At 37.0% G+C, this 23,515-nt stretch overlaps 1 protein-coding gene across 48 annotated transcripts in view; it reads left to right on the top strand.

The window, feature by feature from the left end:
- The window catches only part of RBFOX1 (RNA binding fox-1 homolog 1), a 1,017,140-nt gene that overhangs the window by 816,777 nt on the left and 176,848 nt on the right, over nucleotides 1-23,515 (top strand). Inside the window, exon 2 of one of the 48 annotated variants that reach the window (XM_079320769.1) lies at nucleotides 6,747-6,877. The exons of 45 other annotated variants lie outside the window; for them this stretch is intronic. The gene's annotated coding sequence lies outside the window, so the exon portion shown is untranslated. Of the gene's footprint in view, nucleotides 1-6,746; nucleotides 6,878-12,180; nucleotides 12,220-16,224; nucleotides 16,294-23,515 lie in introns of those variants that run through there. 2 more of the 48 variants (XM_079320774.1, XM_079320773.1) reach the window with 2 other exon arrangements.

Genomic DNA, 23,515 nt, shown 5'->3' with positions numbered 1-23,515 from the left:
TTTTTCTCACTTTCTTTTTTCTTTGATAACTCTTGCCACAGGAGGAATTTTAGCCTTCCCTTCTGGCACAGCACAGAAGTTCAGCTGCTTGCTGGTGCTGTGTTTGCAGAGATCCTGGCTGAGCTGACTGCTCACCCCTTTAGCAGACAGGCATGGAACCCCAGCAGGTCACCCTGCCATTATTCTCAGAGCACTGATCATTCTGAAACTCCATCCCTGTCCCTGTGCAGATCCATGAGGAAGGGCAGGCAGTTTTTCCCCATCCCTTTTTCTCTCTGTCCCACAGACAGCATGGAAAGCTGTGTTGGGTCAGTGCTGCTAGGGAGCAGCACCAGGGATTAGTGTTGTCTCTGCTATTGTTGTGTGTGGGGCAGTATTTTATCACAGCCTCTCCAGTGGCTGACTGGCAGGGAAATTTAATCACCCTGTGTACTTTTAGAGATTTCAGCATTTTTACTATCAATATCCAAAGCCCACTGTGTTTTTCCTTGGCAGATGGGAGCACTGAGAGAAGGTGAATATAGGAATAGGGAAGTATGAAAACCAGATACACCTCTTTAGGCTTCAGTCTGGTCTGTAGTTTCATACAAAGCATATTGTAAAAAGTCAATTATAATAACTTAGAAAAGAGGCAAAAAAGCTTTTACTATACTCACTGCCAGTTCTCAGAATAGCTTACTACTTAGTTAATATATTTGACCTAATGACCAAATGTGGCAACTTTATGAATTATGTATCAGTCTCCTGGGTACCAAACTGTGTGCTTTAGTTTTATTAAATCATTTCTGATTTGATTATCTTCATTAGATCATGCAGCAAGTTAATTCCTTTTGAATTTATTGTTCAGACTTTACAATTAAAAGATGCAAATCAAATTGTACAGTTCTCCTCCCGTCTTCATTATGATATCAGTGAGTTTTACAATTCCAAATACTGTTTTTTATAATCTAAGAATAGAAGATCCATGTAATACATGGTTTATCAATTTCTGGACCCTGCACGATCTGTTCAGAAGAAACAAATTTCCAGGCTGAGGAACATCAGCAGCAGCAGTGCATGATGGACTTTTCAATATTTCAACTTGCCAATTAGTAATAGAGTGATGGTTTTCTCAGATGCAGAAATCACTCTTTCCTAACAGAAATATGACAGCTTGCCTCCAGTAAGAATATGAGGATCTTTTAAGAGAGCTAAAGTTGGGCTCCTCTGAAGTCCAGGGTTTATTTTCAGAATCACCTGGGAGGTGATGTCTGAGGGTAGTGAGATACAAGTAGGAAATATTGACAAATACGTGGAGAGGGGAGGCTTTGTGAGACTTTGATGTTCCCCCTGCCCTGCAGAGCTCAGTTGTCCAGCTTATTGTTCAGTCCAAACAATCAGCCTAAATTCTGCAGCTGAACCTGAGGACAAGGTGCATTTTTTATCTTCTCATAATTATTTTGAAGTTCTGGCTGAAGTGCTGTGTCTAAGTCTGTACGGCTGGAAGATATATAAAAAAAAAGGGGGGGGGGGGAGCAAATCTTTTTTTATGGGTGACCTGCTATATTTCAATTTTGGACTCATTTAATCTTGTGTATGGAAACATCCAAACTCTCTAATCCAGATTTCTAAATAGCTCCTGCATATGCAACAATTCTGTCCCCCCAAAAAAGCAGAAATTAAATGATAGATAGCCTGCTTTATTATATCAATGCCTGAGGCTTTTCGGTATGCTACAGCAGAGGGTTTCCCTTTCCTGAGTGTTTATTTAAAGTAAAATTAATTTGGTCCATTCATAATTTCTTGATTTTGTAAATGGAAAAATATATCAATTGCTTTGCAAGCCTTTGATTTCTCTGTATTCCTCGTGCTCCCATCTGTGTGTTGCCATAGGGGGTTTCTTTTATTGGGCTTTTTGTTTTGGTTCAGGTTTTTTTTTGTGAGCATGTGTTCAGTTGTTAGAGGGTTAATTTCTTAGGCCTTTAGATTGTAGTTTAAATACATTCATGTTACTTGATTGCAATAAAGCTCCATTCTTAGAGGAGAGCATTCAGATATTTTTGAAAAGATGGATGCATCATTTTCTTTGTATTCCTTCTTAAATATACAGCTGTCTTCAGAAATGTACCTTTACCATTAAGCAATTTTCTGGTGGTGAAATGATGCTTAATCTATACAAGGATACCTGGTGTTGTTTCTTTTTCCTATTTTTACAGAGAGAAAATTTGATTCTGACCTTTCAATAGACGAATTTATGACTCAATAGTAAATATTATTGAGGAAGGCATTGCTCATGGTCATTTCGAGTCAGTTTGATAAAAACCTTGATTTAGGACAAGAGTACAGGATTTTCTGGGTAATAAAGTAGCTGCTGAGTAAAGAGACAAAATTTGTCACAAACCCTTAAATTAGGCAGGGATAAATGAAGATGGGACTTGTGCAGTTTGAGAGTTGTCATTTCATTTAAATCTGTGGAGTTGAACCAGTGTAAGTGAAATTACTCAAGATTCTCTTCTTGAATTCTGAATTTTCCTGTTTTCTCCTGATTTATCATAGATGTACTCTTGGATGAAGATGATAAGCTTTATGCTCCATGTATTATTTTTTTACTGTGCAGGCTAAAATATTACAATTTCTTCTTCAAAGAAAACAATATATTTGAATGAGAACTAATTACCTCTTTTTTTATTCCAAGTGACAAAAGCTAATATATCACACTTAGCCACTATAAGAACTCCATTTCAGTAAACTAATTAAACTAATCCTATCTCTACTCATTATTCTCAGTTCTGCTAAATATTTTAACAGCATAGATTTATTTCATTACATAAATTATATCATACTTAAAGAAAACAGTTTGCATAATGGTGCATTTGCATTCCCAGGAGTTTATTTTGGGTTTTTGAAATCAGACTTCACATTTCAGTTGAAATAATATTATTTGCCTTATTTACGATGGTAATTCTTCTTAATTATTACTAATTATCTAGAATGATGTATAGCTTTAATTAAATGTAAGTGCTTGGCATTCTTGTTAACTTAGATTAAGCAGTGACAGTTCTCTTGCATATAGACAATATAATGTTAGAAAGTTGTGATGTTTCCTACAATTCAAACCCTGTAGTTTCATAACATTTTGGGTTGTCCTTTCAATGGACCAATCACAAGGTTAAAAAAAGTTTGTTTTTTGATTGTTAGTGATTTTGATTGTACTAAATAAAAAGATGATGTGCTTACTAGACATGTCTTAAGCTATTTAATGAAAATAAAAATGTCAACCTCGTTTTTTTTTCTACTTAAACTATGAAAGCAGGATGTGTTGAATGCTAAGAATTTAAGCAGCAGTGTTGCTGGGAAGCTGTAAAGAAAGTGTGCTTAAGTACCACTTCAGACTAAATTGCTTTCTACTTAAAGACATGTAATGCAATTAAAACAAGAACATGTAAGCCTCCCAAATCTCTTAAGTTTAGTTTAGGTCTTGCACTTAATGTACCTGTTGTTGAGCTTTCCAAATGCTAAAGAAAATGCAGATAATAAGTAGTGAATCAGAATGAATTTACAGTATGTAACTCATGTGATCTGTATAGAAAATTCATAATTTCCATGGCTTATTTGATAAAGCACTTACATCACAGAGGTAATGGTGTTCCAATCTTAATGTCAGTTTTTATACTGTTCTCTGAACTTTTCTGTCACTGTTAGTGGCTTCTCACAGTGCTGACATGAAGTTGAATCATGAGGACTTTAGGAAATGCACACAGAAGGGGAACTAATTGTGGGTAGTTCTAGCTGGGGATTCTGCATGATTTCTTCAAGAATGAGAGGCAGACAGACAAGTGACAGACAATTTGTGAATTGTTTTATCCCAAGTGCTGTGGGTTATGGTCCCTCAGCTCATGTCACCAGAGCTCTCCTGCTCTTGTGCTGGCCAAGTCCAATCTGCCAGCTGGAATTAGCAGAACTGGAATTCATCTACCAGGTACCAAGCAAGCATCAATAGAGCTTCCCATGACACTTCACCCTGCTTTGCACCTTAGCTGCTCCTTGAATGCAGCAGTGTGGACTGCTTTCATATTTTACTCATCAATAATCAAAACCTTTCATTCATTGACTAACTTTATATACACACACCCTTGTTTTGGTCAGTTTTCAAGTATTTGCCCCTAATCCATTACAAAAGACCATGATGGTTTTGTTTCCATCATCTGTTCTGTTCCTTTGCTGACATAGACAAGTAAATCAGTGTGTGGATCTTTGAATTTGAGTTTTTGTTTATTCATCTAATGTGCAAAGATATTACCTGCAAACAAACTATAGGTGTGGTTTATAGAGATTGGCATAATGATGATCTGGTCATATTTATATGTAAAATGTTAAACATATTGCCAAATGATTTTGGAATGCCAAAAACTATTAGAAAGAAAAAGGGAAATCAGGCCCATGGTATAATCTATTTTATCCTTCTCTGATACAACTTTCTCCTTAATAGTTTGGAGAATGTCAAGTAAAATTTTTGAGAAAGATAACTGCTTCGAATAGCAGTTCTTCAATTGATTCCATGTATGATCTATTCAATCTTAGAAACTGGGATAAAAAACTAACTATTATTTTGAAGAATATCTAGATTCTAATAGTTAATAGAAGATTATAAATACTATTTGTAACGTTTTTACTTATTTTCTTGGAGTAATAATTGTGATGAAGTTGTTCAGTAAGGAAAAAGTTGTAAGTTACAGAGCTTTTCACCTTCCAGAGTTTAATTTGAGCTCCATCAGTAGTGATTGAATGCTGGCAGTGCTGATGCACTCTGACCTGTGTGCAGTCACCTGCTCTTCATGCTAAGGTCCTGGGGATTGCCCTTAAGGACCTTTTCAGGGCACTGCAAAGATTGAATGGGTCTGGAAACCAGACTAGGGAGCTCTGTGTGGCATTCTGGTCTGCTCAGCTCTAACATCTCACTGATGTGCATGAAAACCCTGGGATATCACTGAGTCTAGGCAAGGGCACAGGTCATGGGCCAGGGCAATGGATTGGAACTGTCAGAGTGCAGGGCCAGGTTAGATTTTAGGAAGAAGTCCAGCAGGGGCTGCCCCTGGATCCCTGGAAGTGTCCAAGGCCAGGTTGGACAGGGCTTGGAACAGCCTGGGACAGTGGAGGGTGTCTGCCCATGACAGGGGGTGGGATGGGATGAGCTTTAAGCTCCCTTCCAACCCAACCCAATCCCAGGTGATTCTCTGAAGCTGCACATGTTCAGAAAATGCCTATGACATTGTGCCCTGGCTTTCAGAGCTGGTCAGGATGTTACTGACTCTGTCTTGCCCGTGCAAACTGCTGAGCCAAGCTGTCAGAAGCTGAATTGAAGGTCCTTCTGCTGAAATCAGGAGAGAATGGAAGGTACCCAGAACTGGCTGAAAAGGAGGCTGTAGAGCTGGGGGTTAAAAATGCATAAGTAGATTTGGAGCTGCTAAGGGCTCAGCAGATCAGCAAAAAAAGGAAGTTTTCCTGAAGGCCAGGAGTCTCTGTTTGGGTGGATTTGAGAGTACTTTGCTCAGCTAAAGTGACTGGCAAGTAAGAGGAGTGGTGGGGAAGGCAACCTGCCTTAAAAACACTAGAAAGGGACTTTGTACTGTGGAATATTTGATATCTGTCTTCCCAGTATTTTATTTATTATTTATATATTTTTTCAGTACATCTTGCATTATGAAGCCACATTGCTTAGCATTAGTTATCAGTAAAATAAAATTTCAGTCGCTAGATACGATAATATCTAATAAAATTGGTTGTACTCTTTAAAGTGTGCTGTGACTGAGTAAAATATGAGCTGAGCATGCAGCCTCAATCTGCTTGACTAGCTTGACATCAGGGTTGTGTTTCACATGACAGATGTCTGTAATTACTAATATTTTTCATAGTTTATGTATTTCATAAGTCATCTGTAAGATCATGTAGTAAACTTGGAGGGCAAATTTATCTGGTAATCTTTTAAATTTCAAATTGCAGTGTTAAAATTTCTTTGAGTACCTTGTACATACATTTATGTATTTCTGTTTATTTTTACAGAACTTATCTGTATATTTTTTGCATTTAAAAATAACTGTGTATGTGTGTATATAGTGTAAAATACACATATTTTATAGAGATCTTTACACTAAGCATGCTCAGTGATACTCTATTTCTGACTGAGTTAATTATTGTGTCAACTTATAAATCATGCTTATAACTAAGTTATTTTGAAATGCAAGGAGATTTTTACTTTTTTTTCTTTCAGGCACATCTTATTTAACAATGACTTTTCATTTTGCATTAACTTGCATGCTTACATTAATTGACATGTAAGGAACACCAATTAAACAGACTCACACATATCCTTCCTAAATAATGCAGTGAGCTAAAAGTGTTTGAAAGTTTGTGGTTTCATACTAGTAAATGAGATGTATTTGTGGATCATGTTGCTCATATACAAGCTATATTTATTTATGGATTTATTATAAATACATCATTGGTCAAAATATATGCAGGCAATGTAAATATTTTCTGGAAGTACCAAAAATGTGAAATTGTTGAAGTGATAAAAATCCCACTGAATTTTTTGAAAGAGTTGTTAGACCACAAACTCCATGTCAGTTTGGTCTAGCAGTATATTTTGACAACATTTTATACAGTCCAAACACCAGATCTTTCACTTTTGTGCTTACAGCTCAGTTGAAGTTGCTCCCCTTGAGGACCTGACCTCAGGTGCTAAATCTCCCAATTCTATCTTTTGCTAGGAGAAGAAGATGATGACAGTATAAGCCCTTGCACTCACAGCAGCAGGTGCACATTTTTGATGAGCTCACACTCAGGAGACATCTCCATATCCTGTAGTGTTCAGCCAGGACCAGGCAGTACATAGTCCATAGTGAGTAAAGAGTCCTACATTATTTCAGCTCTCTCTCCATTACTTTCCAGAACTGTGATGGTGGTGGTGGGGTGGGGGTACAGTATTAGGGAATCTTTGTCATTGATTAATCCAACAAAATGCTTTCTCTTTTTGTCATGTTCTTCTCCTATCCTATATGTTCTGACACTTTCATCCCAAAGTGGCCACCTAACAAAGACACCCTTATTCTAATATGCATTGCAGTCTGTTGTAAAATAGCAAAAAGTAAAAAATCTCAAGAAACTCCCATGTATTCATTTAAAAAAAAATGTTTTCTATTACTGCTGGCCATGATAATAGAGAGTTATTTAGAAATAAAATAAGCCAAAGTGAGCAAATAGCTCTCCAGACATAACATATAGGTGTGAACAAAAGCTTAAAAGAATGTTCTCCAATTATTTAAGCAGTCTTTGTATAGTGTAATCACAGACCCTGACAGTAAAATGATAGATATTTGTGTTTATTTCTTACTACTAGCAAAATTCTTAAATTATAGTACTTAAAGGCAGAGCTTACTGAAAAAAAACCTACTCTGTAACAAACTGGAACATTTAAGAGCTACTGGTTTTGTGTGAACAGGTCACACAGCCTAATTTCAAACATAGCTTATTGATCTGGTGGTTTGTGCTTGACTTTGTGTCCGAGGTATTTTTAAATACTATAATAGCTCCAAAGCAGCAATGCCAATGTTATGGATTCTCTATCCCAAACTCAAGCACACAACTAATGGATATCCAAGGCTTACAGGTTCATGTGGTGTCTCCTGTGAACCAGATGGTGCTGCTGGGTGATGACAGATGGACATAAAATGGAATAGGTGCAGGGACACGCTGGGAGGGGGAAAAATGGGAGCTGATCATGTTGGAAAAGAGCTGAGCATGGTTAGTGAAGCCAAGGGAAATGCTGAGAAGTGGGAAATGCTCCTCTCTGTAGCTGCTTGAGAGTAGGACAGGACGTGGATGGTGTTTTTAGCTCAAGAGGTACGTGCTGGCCATAACAATTTATAGAGACATGTAAAAGAACCTTTAAATAGTCACATCAGGGAGTTCCTGAAACAGGATTCCAGTTTGAGCATGGGCCAGGGGAGGTCAAACACTTATCAAATTTTGAGAAGGAATTTCTGCCCTTAAGAAAAATTACATCATGTGGCTTCCTAGCAGGTGACTCAAGTCCCTGACTCAGGAGTTATCTTCCAGCTCTGCTTTCTTTCCAAGAAAAGTCAAAGTCACAGATGCTCTGGCATTCTCAACTGCCAAAATCCCTGCAGCTGATAGGATTAACCAGCTAAATTTGTCAGTGAAAAATAAGAAGTCTGTGTTTTTTCAGCAACATTCAGTAATTCACATTACTATATCTGGGGATAGTGCTGCTTTTCCTAAACCTTGTGTTTTCTCAGGTTCTGTGTCAATTTATGCAATAAAGGAATCATAGTTTGTATGCTATATATAAAAAAAGTGCATGCTGCTCAAAGTTACCCTATTTCAGGGGAAGGTTTATTGGAAATGCAGCTCACACAATGTGCAATGTATGATGAGGTGGAAAAAAATAAAGAAGTGACCGATAAGATTGGTAGCAAGCAGTTTGGTCTGTAGTTATCTTAGCTGAATGTTACATGCTGATAGAATGCAATGCTGTGGACAAGAAATCTTGATTATTTTGCACCCTGACTGGCTTCCTGCAGCTGACTCTTTCAGCAGGAAATCCTCTGCCAGCCACGTTCCTACAGTGTCACCTTTTGAACCATTGTGCCTGGGTGCTCTTTTTGCAGCTCAGGACAGCTATAGTCTAGTGATAAGTGGAATAATTCACATTTCTGGATTTTAGCAGCATTTAATTGAGTACTATTGGGTTTCTGCATAAATATGTGTGAAATGATTGTTCATTTCTGATCCCAACCTTTTGATTAATCAACTTTCCCTCAGGCAGTCATGCAGAATTTGCCATGTTGTGCAGCAGCCAAGCAAGCATTTAAGATTTTCATTGTTAAGCTCAGTTAAAGTACAAATTCAGATTTTAGTAAATGGCTTTTTGAGTAAATAAGCATGTAACATTATCCTCTGTGATATCTCTTGCTTTTTCTTGTTTTGAGAAATACATCCCTCAGTAGAAAGGGCTGCTCAGGCCATTCAGTTTTTTTTATAACAACATAAAAGTAGAATGAAGTAATCTCTCATAGCAGAGGAGCAGAGTGACCTTTTAGCCATATGAAGTTTGATCAGGTGCCTGGATTAAGGCATGAATAGAAATAATGCTGGGTTGGTCTGGCATCTCTGGAGTGCTGGTTAAGAACACACCAAGTGGTTCAGTAAAATGCCTGTTGCACAAAGAGCTGGATGTTAGACAGCTCATGGCAGATGTTGGACACCTTTATAGTGCTAGTGTAACTGCCATGTGTATTTTAATTTAATTTTAAAAGGGATTTATAACAGTTGTGATTGAGAAGTAAGAATATGAGGCAGCATTACAAAGAAACTTAGAAAAGAAGGTGCAATTAATTTAAAATCCACTGGAACTCCACTAGGACACACAGTTCTGAGTGAAAGATTTCATAGCAGCCTGCAACATGACAGTGCCTCTTTCTTATACCAACTTAATTTAGCATGATTGCAAGAGAAAATGATGTGTTGATATTTTTAATAAAATACCCTTTCATCTCCAACTGCAACTCTTTTTTACCAGTGCCATCTGCAATCCATAATTTTTTTTTTTTCTGATTAAACTGATACTGAATTTAAAAACTTAGCTATGAATTCTCATGCTCTCATTAATTATGTTGTCTAATTGAAGAACCAAATATTGGAGAACTCAAGAATGGCACTATGGTTCTAATCACTTCTGTAATGTTTTTAAACTCAGTGCAAAATAAATGATTACTCACAGAAAATATTAGTACAGAGAAAATACACCGTGGGCAAATGTTATGCTGCTTTCCCTGAAGTATTCAGGTGACCTTATTATCTATCAGCATAAAAAAAACTGCTGTTGGGAAAATAAGGTCACTCAGACATCAAGAAAAAATCAGTCCTTTGCCACAGAGGCTTCCAAGTATATATCAGCTACTCTAGAGAGGAATCCCTCAGCTGCTTTGCTGTGTGTGATATGTAGATAAAATCCTCATAGATTTTCATTCCTGGGGATAGAAATAATTAGGTAGTTAGTCAGTAAGGTGATAAAGCCATTTTTGCAAAGCACAGGCCATAAAGCCTCATTTGTCAACAAAACCTATTCAGCTATTATAGAGAATTTCACATATGCATGAACCTGTTGGAATATTCCGTAGAGTTGCAATAGAAAATGAAGCTGTTTATTGATCAGAACTGATTTTTTTCCCTGGAGTCCGTGCCCTAACTGTAAAGTACAAGTGCTGGCTGCCACACTCTGCTGATTGCAGATTTTTTTGACAGCCAAGACCTGACTCTTCCCTAATCCGTGTAGCTGCATTATAGGAATTACAAAGCTTATGTGACAGACCTGTTCTGTATTCCAAGAACTGCAACACACCTGTCATCAGATAGAGGCAAGAATGCCCAAGTCATCACTTTACTTGGGAAGCAGAACAGATGATTGAAATTATTTCTTACTACTAACTAATTCCCCTTTTAGCAGAGATAAGCTGCTTTGTTCAGCTGTAAATGAAACATTAGGGTATTAGCTGTCAAGGCAGAAGTATTGGAGGAGCTAAGATTTTATCAGCAGTAGTAACATTCTGGGCAATAAATTGTTTTGTTGGGCAGAATACTATTCTCCAGAGGTACAGAGAAACAAAGCTCATTAAGGTAAATGCTTAAAGCACCACAAAAAAAAAAAAAAAGCAGAGACAAAGGCTTATTACCTTTGTTTTGGGGATAGATAAAACATTTGCACTTTTTCATCTCTGTGTAGCAGTGAAGAATTATGTGGTGCTGTTATTAAAAAGATGCATTTGTAGGCTTGTAGAATGCTTTCTGAATATATCCAAGGGACAAATACATTCCTGAAATATCAACAGAGAGCTGTAGTAAGTGATGGCTTTTTGGAAATTGTTTTGTTTCCCTCTGGGTAAAATTAGGTATCTGCACATTGTCCTGTACTTAGCATTCATCAGATTAATAGACTTGCTTTATTAAATGAATGTTTGAAATGGAGAAGCAGAAATGTTGGAGCTATACTAAATATTTTTACCAGCAGATATACCTAAATTAAATTCATAAGGGTTTATGGCATGAAGCATTAGGATTATGAGAGGAGAGGAACTCTTGATGCTAGGAACTGTAACTAAAGAAAAATATTTTCAGTGTTAGGAAGGGATTAGAGCTCTGTAAACCAAGGATGGACATAAACTTGCTATCAGAAACAGTTAAATAGGATAGAAGTAAAATAGGTCGAAGGAATCTCTGTTTATGAGATAAAAAGCCTGCAAGTAGCCAGAGGCAGATACTGTTTTCCATCATTACTTGTTTGAAGTAGCATTTTAGAAAACTGTAAAATAGAAGTTTCATACATAAGAACAAAGACATGTAGCTGCAGAATGGCGTGGAAGATTCTGTTAACAGCTGACATAAATGTCTTCAGAATTTTCTCTGTGCAACATTGAGGATTTGGGAACACTGGAGGGAGTTTTGCAGTCCATCCTGTTACCTACAAACGAGTCAGGAAAAGATGCTTTAGGAAGAACTGAGTAAAAATTAGAAGACAGCTGACCAAAGCATGGGTTATTTATTAATGGATTTCTGAAGACAGCAAATCCTACACAGATAAAAACCAAAATTCCGAATTCCAAAATTCTAGTTGGTTTTAAGTATTATAGAAATATGTATTATTCTAGTTATATATATATATAAATAATACTATATAGTATATATATCAGTGTATTATTTACATTGTCTATTGTATATACACAGTGTTTTTTAAATATTGCAGTTACTGGGTTGTTGTCCAATGATGGACAAATCTTCAGAAACAGATAATCAGCTAACCAGAATAATCTGCTTGATTTTCAGGGAATAAGTACAATAATAGCTTTGTTATTGGCTAAGACTGAACTTAATGAAATTTTGTTTCCTTGTTTGGGGTAATTGAGCTGAGGTGACAAAGTGTTAAGGTATGCACCTGCCAACTTTAAAAGAAGATAAATTTGATTTTAAAATTCAGATTTAATCTGAAGAGTTTCCATTTGAAGCAACCTTTAGACTCTTGTTTTCCTCTAAGTATTGCAGCAATAATACCCAAACCTGCCTGGATTTCAGCCCTCACTGAGGGGCTGCTTTTTATCTGAAACTGCTGCCAAGGCAGAACTCTTGTACTCTTGCTGAAGTTGAGTGGGAACACAAGAAGTTCCAAAGGTAAACTCCTAAGACCAAAATACCAGGACTTCTTGCTTCTAGTAAAATCTTTATTCTGCTTTCTTTCTCTTTGGGGAAATCTGTTTTCTTAGATATTTCAGGAGATGACTGCCAAGTTTTACACATGAGGGCATTATTTAGATGGTGCATCCTTTAGAGCAAGCAATTCATCTACAGCAAGTATTATTTAATACAAAAATTTAAGTAATCTTTGCAGTTTTGATTTCACCCTATACTTTCTTTCTTTACATGTAAAATAGGATTAATAGAGAGAATGTACTGTGTAAGTGTAGATGGTTATTGCTGAAAAACCATAGTCCTGATTCCAAAAGATAAGGTGGAAAGGTCTACTCTAATTTTTAATTGGTATTCTAAAGTAATTTTAATCATGCTTTCATCTTGTTTCAAAGCATAAATTTAGTTTTAAATGTACACTTAGTTTGGAGTAATGATGGACAATTACTGAAATATTCAGAGACCTGGAATAATTTACATATTTACAGGTGGCTTGTTTTTATCTAACATCTAGTTAAGTTTTGGGCGCGTTACTGCCATGAAACACCAGAATAAAAAAAAAAAAAAAATTGCCCACATAATGAGGGGAAAAACCCAACAGAAATATTGAAATGGATTTTTTTTTGTTCTTGTCTACTTCAGGGGCTCGTGGAGAAGCATGAAAGTGGATTGTGCTCTGAAAAAATACCAAAGTTTGTTGTTGTTATTAAAGTGGAAGAGAAGTTTTCTGCAGTGCCTCAGAAGTGTCAGGCTAACAGGGTGCAGGGTGCTGATCTGAGAGAAACTTCACCAGGCTCACCTTGTCCTGACAGGTCTAACCCAAATCCAGCCTTGCTTTATGTATCACTCTGACTTTATGCAGGATCAGGGATTTGTGTCTTCTCTCAGCTTTAAAAGCCAGCACAAACCCCTCTGATCTGTGTGTTTATGGATAGAACCCTGACCATGGGTAATTTGCACAGATTTTTACTGCAGGTAATCCAACACTTAGTCCAGCCCTAATACATGTGCTTAAAGAAAAATGTGTATTTTGGATGTTTGTGAAATGAGAATCAGAAACATAGGAAGCCATACATATCTCTTATATGGATCTGTCCTGGCCACATAGCAGTATTTTTAATTTAAATTTCTGTAGCTGTGCTGGTTTTTGACATTGCTCAGAATCAATTGAAACTAATGTGAATGCAGTGCAGAGTTTTGGCAGTTGACTGTGCTGGAAAGGGTTGTGGTGCAAGACTAGAATTTTCTGTTTAGGACATCAGTGCAGTTGTCTTTTGTTTCAGCAGCAAGAAACAGAGCTAAAAATTAAGAAAATTATATATTTTTCAGAAAACTTGTGGAAGTGGCTGAGATTTTTATGGTCTCTGCACCAGCCAGCGAACAGTTTATGCTGTGCTTTGTAAAATTGCTTACTGCAATATTTACTGGTGAAGTGTTGAGTGTTTTATACCCCCTGACCACCTTGTTTTCATCTGTGCAATGTTACTTTTCCATGTCAGCCCTGTGCCTTAACTGTGCCTGGGTGTGTATCTCAGCAGCAGTGATTACTGAAAAAAGCAGGAGTGGCACTTGGCTGAGAAATCCTGCTCTGGCTGCTGCTGGGCCCAGGAATTGCATCTTGCAGGTCTGATACTCTGGAGTGTAACCTGTTGTCTGACTTTCCATGCCTTGAAAGGAGTTTTTCAAATCCTCTCCAGTTCTATGTGTTCTTTATTCATTTGGATTCTCTGCATGGTTTTCATTTCAATGAAAAACTCACCATTTTTCCTCTGTCGGTTTATTTTTTCATTTGTGCTGCAGTTTATAGTCCTCACTTGCCTAGCCAGGAGAGAGAATAATGGAGGGGTAGTACTGAAAAAAAACTGATATTGTTCTGTTCACATGGCTTCTGGATAAATCCCTGAATTACTGTATTGAAGTTGCTTGAAATTTTACAGTCTTAGCTGACAGGAAAACTTGGAGAATCTATCAGCAGTGCACAGTGGATGGGCCACATTCCTCAAATAATCCAGTCAATTAAAAATTGATTTTTGTTCTAGGCAGCATGGTGGTAATGTAGTGGGAAGACAGTGTATGCATTACCAACAGAGCTCACATCAGTTAAGTGATATTTAGGTGATCTTCTGTCATGGGAGAAAGCAGTGCAGTTGATGATCTTTGCTACTGAAGAAGCTAAATTGAAGTGTCAGATACCAGAATTGCATTTTATTTCTAATATGTTGGCCTGCCAGCCTGGGAGAAGCTATGTGAAGCCTGCGAATACAAAGGGACAAAAGTGCTAAATCTAGCAGAAACTGAATGGTTTGGGGAAGATACTATAACATGGCTTTTAGAGCCTGTAAATGCATTTAAAGGAATTGAATCTGTTATTTCAGCTGCTGGACCTTTTGTCTACTACCTTTCTCCCTTTTCCTGGCAGCAGCTCTAAAGTAAATGAAAGATGTGCATGATCAAAACTGCAACATCTTGTTTATAATTGTTCTGTTAAATGCCCCTAAAAGTAGTTAAAATGAGAACAAAAAGTCCCAAATTTATTAAATGAAAAATGTGTTTCCCTCAGATGTGTACAATTCTGAGCTGCAGAATTTAGAGAATTATCTTTCTACTATGAGAAATGTGGAAATGTGCAGTCATGAAGACTGGGCTGTGTCTTCAGCACACACAGAGTTTGCAGTATGAGACACAAAGCTGAAGCCAGTCTGCTCTTGTCTTGAGTCATTAAAGCATCATTGCTAAAGACAGCTTTGCAAGTTTTCCAACAGAATAGAAAACATGCAGGAAGTTTTACTTCAGGTTCTTAGTAACCACAGGATGCTGAAATCACATCTGCTCCTGGTTATGAAACACCACAACTTGACACTAAAGTTGTAACTTAGATAATTTTATTATTATTATTATTATTTTTTAACACGATACAGACTGTTCCCTTCCTTTTCTTTCAAAAGCAGTTTTAGGATGTCCTGGTGCACCTGTGCTTCACCTAAAAGGTGGCTGCATGTCAGTGGCAGGTTAAGTGATCCCTCCTCTTCTCCAGACCTGTTGGAAGTTCAGTTCCTTAATTACTGCTAAATGCTCTACAGTGCTCAGGTGAATGGCTTTGGAGAAACTGAAAGGAGGCTTGTTCTTTGAAGTTTAGGTCCTAATTTAACGTTTGGATCCTAATTTTTAGATGGATAGTGTTACTTCTGTGCTTAATTGCTTTACATCTAAACTCCTTGCCATGGTGATATTTTAATAACATATTGACATGCACCTCATCTTGGCTTAGCTTTCAACCTGCAGCATTATATCTGTTTGTAAAATGAATGTATTAGAGACAGGTTGGAACAATGGGCAGTGATCTATGAGGTATCTCACAGATGTAAAGTAATTCCACACTCTCTCTGAACATTGCTTGGCAAAAATGTTTGACATCTCACAGCCAATTTGCAACGGAGATAGTTGCATTTCCAAATGTAAGAATGTAAAATTGTTTTCAATAGAAGAGATTGGTACCACAAAAAAAACCCAAAAAAAACCTGGTCATCAGAACATTGATTTCTTAGCACCATGTCTACTTTTAACCTAGGTTTTAAAAAGTTGAAATTCTATAAAAGATAATTTCACCTGTGTCAGTAGATTTCTTCATTAATTTATTACTAGGCTGTATAAAGAGAAAGAGAACACATTCTCTTTTAACATTCTTCTTGGGGTAAAATGCTGCTGGCTTTTAATGCTTTGATAGTGGAACAAAGATAAAGAAAAACAAGAAATCTGTTTCTGGGCCCTCAGAACTCTTCAGCATGATTTGAATACAAGTGGCTGGCTGTGATAAGTACATTGGGCTCCCTTCTGTTAATTACAGCATTTCTAATGAGACTAATTTGACAGCCCCTGTGTCATATTATGCTGAATATTCCCTGTACTATCACTTGGAGGAGAAGCCTCCTTCCCACCACGTGAAAAGTTTTTGATGGATGATAATTTTAGGAGGTCTGTGCCACAAGCAGTTCAGTTGGAATGACTTCTGTCTGTTAATGACTAAATGGACAAACCTTTCCCAGGCATTGACAAAATGAGGTCAGACACTTCTTCTTATAATGTGTTTTTAAACCATGTGCCTTATATCATTGCATTTTTTTTTTTTTTTGTGCAGATATGGCAGTTTTTTCAATTTGTTGCTATGAGTGATAGTTAAGTTTTTGTAAACATGAAATCTTTTAACTTTTTCTGGGTTACATTAAGTAGAAGGCATTTTAAAATTTTATTTGTTCTTTTTTCCTTATAATAGTGCAAAACAAGTTGATTACTAACCTCAAGATCAAAGCTAGATATTGTAACTTTCTTAATATGGAATTTGTTATTATAAAAATACCTATTGATGTTTTGTGGAACCCAAGAAACTGTTTCCTCTTAACTTGAAGTTTGCATTTTTTGAACAGTTTTAAGTAACTTCTTCAGAAGAATTAAGACAAAAAGTCCAGGAGTTGCCATAACTTTTATTTTACAATATTATTGTAGTTTTATCCAAATTCCACCAGGTGTTGCCAAAGAACATACAGCCAAGGCAAAGTTTACAGCTGAAGTGGAAGTTGCTCAGAACAAGTGTGCACATTTTCAGGAACACAGCCACTAAAACCTTCTTCTGAGGCAGTAGCACCTTCCCTACAGGTTTGAGAACGTTCCTCTTTTCTTTGTAACCAAACATCAGGAATTAAACAACGTGGTGCAGAGTTGCATTGCTTATGTGGGCATCACATTCTTAAAATTTGTTATTTCTTGTGAAAGGAAGCTTTCACTCTCAGGCTGTAGGTGAACAATATGCTGGTTTAGCCATTAGTTACAGACTGCTGTAAATATTCCACTATGTCACTGTCTTAATTTTGGGTGCTGGAGTGTCCTTTTAGTGAGGTGCTCAAATTACTAACATTTTGTGTATTTGGTTTGGTATTTTTTCCATTCCAATAAGCAAAGTTGCTATAGACACTTTATTCCTACAACCTTTGGTAAAGATGTTCCTTTCCTTTGCTTTTCGTCCTGCTGAGTCAGGAGTTCTGCAGATCGCAAATCAGTTCTGTTTCAGGGTTTGTCTCATTCTGGGAAGAAAATGTGCTTCTGAAAGCCAAGGTTTGAGGTAATAAGAGCCCCAAAGTTGTGGCTGATCTCAGGAGTGCAGTGCACAATGCTCGGGCAAGCAGCACTCGGTGGCAGCAGGAATCCATGCGGAGCTGGCGCAGAGCAGTTTCCATCCTGCCTCCCTGGTGAGTCCAGCCATTGTGCTTGTAGCATAAAAAGCAATGTGCATTTTAATTGCTGTTCTTGTTTTTGAACTGTTGCACGACTATTACTATGGTTTAAGTGGGAAAGGCTGGATTGTGAACAGTTCTGGCTGCCAGAAAAGGTGTAACCAGGGACTGCTCGTGGTGGTGATGCACAGAATCTGTGTTAGGTACTGCACTGAGCCAGGAACTTTGAGGGAATCCTCACTAGCAGGTAACTGGGAATCTCTAGGATGGCAGCTTTACATTCTGTAAATGCTGTGATGTTTGCTTTTGTGCTTTAATTAAAGCTTTCATTTTATTGTTGTGCACAAATGTTTTCTATTTGAATGTTTATTGAGTGCTCAGTAGCAAAAAGGAAAGCAGAATTCTTTGAGGTAACCTGGCATAATCAGTGTGGGCTGCAGAGATAAAGGTGGTTAAGGGAGAAGGAAGGAAAAACCTGAAATGTTGCAGTTACTTGAAGCAGAAACATGTTCAGAAATGTGAATGTAGCTAAGAAACTCATTGCTTGTAAAAAATCCAGGGCAGTGACTTCATCTGGTGGTATTTAATTAATTACTTATTGAGCATTATGTTTGCTTTCCCTTGGGATGCCATCTCCCTCCTTCCACCCAGAAGTGTCAACTAATGATCTGAATATAGAATATTTTAATTACTTTAGATCTCAGTAGATGTTAGTATGTAGGTAATTTGCTCCCTTTCATAACTGCATGAGTACAGTAGATAACTCAATATTGCTGTAGCTTTCCTGGGATCCCATTTTATCCCCATCTCAATGCACTTGACAAAGAGGGTGGAAGGGAAGAAGAGGAAATATAAATTATCCTACAGAGGTGAGATTGGATCAGCGTTTAAGCTGGTGGGTGTAATAGAGATGCTGTGATCAGGTGCTGAGAGCCAAAATCCTCACAGCCCTGGTGCCACTCTGAGCAAAGGTACTGAAGATTGAGCAGTTCTCTGATGTGGTCTTATCAGTTTGAGTGTAATGTAAATCCTGTTACAGCAGCTTTGTCCGATCTGCCTGTAGCTTTGTTCTGAACCTTTCAGAAACAGTTCACTGAAGCAGAAAGAACCCTGTGAATTGATATTATAAACCTGCATGGTTGCCTTATTCATTGTTGAAGCAACAGAATATAACAGAAGTATTTATTTTAGTGGATTGAGGATACTTTTTTTTCCCCCTATCAACATGAGCAGAGGAAAAATGTTCTAAATGCAAAAGAGGAAAAGCTAATGCTATAATCATATCCATACCCACTCAGAGCACAATCCCATTGAAAGATAATGCAGAACACCATATGTTTAAATTATTTTACACATTCAGAGAGATTTTTAAAATCCTGAAGTGTTGTTATTTCCTGCTGATGTAGAAAAAATATCAGGTGGCGCTATTATAATCAGGAAATAATAGTCCTGTAAAAGAAAAGCTTCTCATAATGCACTTAGTCTTTCCAGACAACTGTATTTTCCTAAGCACCACCTACCTGCTCTCTTTGGGGCTGAGATGAGCCTTGGCAATTCGAGATTGCATTGTATTCACTTTCTTGCTGGTGGGCATTTCTTACTGAAGTTCAAGAGCATGAAATTTCTCTTTAGTCTCACTGCTTTGATATGGTATTTGCCTAATAATCAAACAAATTAAAGCGTGGAAAAAAAATTGATAAAACTGCAATATCTTAAAATGAAGAGGCTGAAACAGTAAATTGAGTTCCTTGTAATAATGCTGCAGTGCCATGTTGACCCTTATTCTTGAAAAATCAGTTTTTATGTTGTGCATCAGTAAGATGTGCGCTATTTGAACTTTTCAAGTTCACCTAATCTAAAAATTCAGGCATTATACTTGAAGATCTTCTGCAGAGTTTTAATTAACATTTGTGAATTATGCAGATAGGGAAGCCCAGCTCTATTGGTAGATGTTTGTATATGCTATCAGTGATTTTCTGCTACTTAAGACACATTTTCTCTTGTGTGGAACACTTACAGACTGAGTTCCATTACAACTAAAGAGTTCTTTTAAATGGAAAGCACTCTAGGATGAGAGTTATTTAAAATAAAAATATTTTTGTGTATTGCTCTTAAATTTCACTGCTTCTTTAGGTGTAGTGTAAGGAGTTTCACACTGAAGCAGAAATCAGAATAAGTTTGAGTGGATACAAAGCAAAGTCTGACAAATTATACTATGTAATGGGTGTGGGTGCCTTATGGGATAAGAAGTGAAAAGTGCTTTGTTTTTCTTTCTTTTTTGATTTCCCCTTCCAGGTAGAATAAGAAGAAAGAACACTTTTTGGTCTTAATGTCACAAGTTTCAACAATTTTTGAGTGGAAGGAATGCTCCTAATTTCCCATATGTTTTTATGACTTTGATGGGATGAGTGGTGCTGTTCATCCTTGGTAAAGGGCTTGGGGGTTTCAGGGAGTCCTGAAACAGCTGGCAGTGCAGTTTTAAAGTGGGCAACACACAGTGAAATGTGAATCTTGCAGGGGCATTGTTTGCTTCATTCTCACTCCAGATTCCAGCTACATAAATCTGAGAGTTGGAAATGCAGTAAAAAGAGGAATAAATGGAGTTATTTGTGCAGATTGCTGTTCTCTTTCTATATCCCCACACCTCTCATGAACCCAGATGTTTTGTCCATTGACCACAAGATGCTTGCATCTCTAGGTTATGAGAACATACCTGTTTGTATTAGCAAGATGGATGTTTAACTCATTTAGTAGCCAGGTCATCACTCTCTGATCACTGTAAATATTTGCATTGATTAGAAGGAAAAACAAGGCATGTTTGCAAGGCAAGGAAGTTACATTGCCTCAAGGTGCTGCTGTATTTTTTCCCCCCTGTTTTACATGGTTTTCATTATTTTACTTTTTTTCTTTCAAAAAAAACTTTAAACCTTCTTGGAAATGTTTATGGAGAAATAAGGTGGATATGTAGTGTTATGTTTTCACATTTATGTATCTCTGTCCTCTAAAGTTTGTGGCATTCCTTGCAGATCTGTTTTTGTATTAAATTTTCAGTGTGAAACAATTCCTCCCATTTTGTACTCTATAGGACTGCAATATTTGTCCAATGATGAGCTGCATCCAACATTTTGTTAACTGAAATGGGAAGTGACAGACTGACTAAAAGAAAATGTCCATGTCAAAGAAACAGATATTACTTCTTTCTCACAGATTGCTGAATGCCTGGGCTCTGAAGACTCTGAGATTGCAGGTGCACTAAGGTTTTATATTGATCCATGTTAGTCTAATTTGATCAGAACAGTGACTTCTGTATCATGTTATTTTCTTCTATAGTATTTGATTGAGATGGTCAAACACTGAGAATATTGTGCAGGAAAAGGAGGGATTGGAATGGAGAGACATTGGAAAAAATACAGATTTGTTAGATAAATTCTATTTGCATTGATTTTCACTAGGGATATATATCTTTTGATGGCAGCTGTCTTCAAAATAATAGCATAATAGATAATACTCTGCTACATAATTTTGTATTTTTATTACTTCTTTCACTGATATTTGTAGAATAATTTAATCATTGAAGTTGGTCAGTACCTGCCCACTCAGCAAAGATATTTTTCTTTGTTGTATTGCCAGTATTTTTTGGGGTTTTTTTGGCAGAATAGAAGGAAGCCATAGTTGTTATGCAAGAATATTAGTTGGGAAATGTTTGAAGAAGTAGAAATGGGCATGAAAAAGGATGTTATTTCCTAGTCTTTCAGAAATTGGAATTCCTCTCCCAGGTTTTCCTGAGGATGTGTGCCCTGCTCCCCCTTCCCACAGTCCTAGCAGGGCCCTTGCCTTTCATACAGTCACCCTTTAGGGACACACAGCTTGCTTAGGGTGAAAAAAGTCCAGTGGGATTTTTCTTTCCAATCTCGTGTAAAGGAAACATGAGATGTGAAAATTATGTTGTCTAAAAGTTTAATATTAAGACATAAGAAGCCATTAGCTTGCTGTCATTCCCTGGCAAAGATCCTAATTTTGGTACCAAACTTATTATTGGATGTCTTCTGTCCAGTTAAATAAAAATAGCACCAAAAGCATCCATTTTGTACAAACTGAAAAAAGACTGGCTGTACAGTAACGTGGTAGAAGCCTTAGTGAGACAGGGTAGTTATCACATGGTGTCATCACATCATTTGCAGAGCAGTTATTAGTTTTATTTTTCCTTGCAGTTATGGCTCAGGACAGGGAAAATGTGGTATATTGCTTTTTTTTTTTTCTTTTTTTTTTACTCAGGAGATTGCATGCTTTGTCAAGAGTGCATTTGTTAGTCTCAGTGTCATATTTATATTAAAGACATAACAGAATCCTGCTGCACTATCAATTGCTTTTCATTACCCTTGTCTCTGCTTGCAAAGGTCATCACCTCACATGTGAATCAAATTTGGAAAAGAGTATTTTCTTTAGAAGCAGAATTGTACTCTGAATTTCAAGGCAGTGTGGTTGGAGAAAGTTGATGTAACATCTTCCTGAGCTTCCTTTCACCAGCTGAAGTTAATTCAGCACCTTTGTGTGGGCAGATTGCATTCTCCCCTGTCAGAGTTGCCTTGCTTTTGTTTTGTTTCCCATTTGAATAATACATTTGATTACCATGGCAAATGTTGCAGCGTGTGCACGCCTGACTGTAGTGCCTAATTAACTGATGATAACAAGGCAGGATTGCCCTCTTCTCTTTCATAAGCAATCATATACATGACAGTTCTTTTATCTTTCTTCAAAATTGACTTGCTCTCCTGACCCTTAAGCAGCTCCTGTTTTGTGTGTTTACCTCTGCCTTTGCAAGACTGCTAATTTTCTGTGGCATATCCTCTCTAGTTGTAATTAACACATAGAACAGCCAAGAAATAGTTGTGCTTGCAGATGCCTAATGGAGGAATGCTTTTTCCCAGTAATTCTACAGCTTCGTTTTACTGATTTCCATTGACCTACAAGGACTTTGGGTTGGGTTTTGGTTGTTTTGTCTGTTGTTTGTGGTTTTTGGTTTTTTGTTTGGTTTTTTTTGGGTTTTTTTTTGAGAACAACTACAGTGGTCCAGTCCTATATAAGCTGAGAAAACAAACTAAAACATAAGTTTATGTACAAAACATAGTTTGTCTCCACATATAAAGTTAGGGGCAGTCACTGGTAAGTTTGGTAAAGGTGTGAATTTAGCCAAGTTAAATTGGAGATAAGCAGTGCTGTCATCTTGCATGTATTTAATCCTGAATTTGAAGGCCTGTTCTTATAATTAGAAGCTTCAAGAAGCACTTGACCTATTTAAAGGAAGCATTGAAGTAGCATGTACATAAAGCAAATATTTCCCACCATTGTATCTTTAACTGAACTTAGATTTCAAATAGATGAAACCATGATTTCTATTTACTGTTTTATAGCTGGACTGAGAATAAAGCCATAATGAATCCAAGTTCAAAGAGAGGAAGGTGGAAGAGGAAAGGTTGGTAGTTACAGCAATAAAAACAGGGGCAAAAAGAACAGCTTTTCTGAAGGACTCAGGCTGGAATAATAATGATAGAATTGTCTAAATCGATATATCTCTTGTCAGCCTCACGTCTGATGTTTGAATCAGTCAGGCCTTTTCTGCAAGAGCTTTCCTCAGGAATATTGAATTATTTATTATTTGTATCTTTTTTCCTTCCCTTTCTGATGATTTTTTACTTTTTTTTTTATTTTTTTCCTAACTTAGTAAAATTTGTTTTTTATGCTGCCAGGTTCAATGTTGTCTGCTGTTTGATAAATAGCAGTAATTGGGTGTATAGCAGAAGTCATGTAAAAATGTATGACTTCAATTACATCTGGAACAATTTTTTCTTTATATTGATCTTTTTCTTTTCTGTATAAGATCTGCTCTTCATAGCCTCCAGTGCTGAGTTTTTAAAGAATTACTCTATGTCCATATGTTGGCATGCACTTTTGAACCCATGCATATTTTTTTTAAAAAAATGAAGTGCTGTCTTGAATCAGTTCTGCCTGAGCAGTAAGTGAAAAATTAGAGTCATTCAAACAGTGAAATATTCATA

The sequence above is a fragment of the Erithacus rubecula genome (genome assembly GCF_903797595.1).
Source record: "Erithacus rubecula genome assembly, chromosome: 17".
Classification (NCBI taxonomy): Eukaryota; Metazoa; Chordata; class Aves; order Passeriformes; family Muscicapidae; genus Erithacus; species Erithacus rubecula.
The sequence above is the reverse complement of the archived record's forward strand: the minus strand, read 5'-3'. Positions and strand labels throughout refer to the sequence as shown.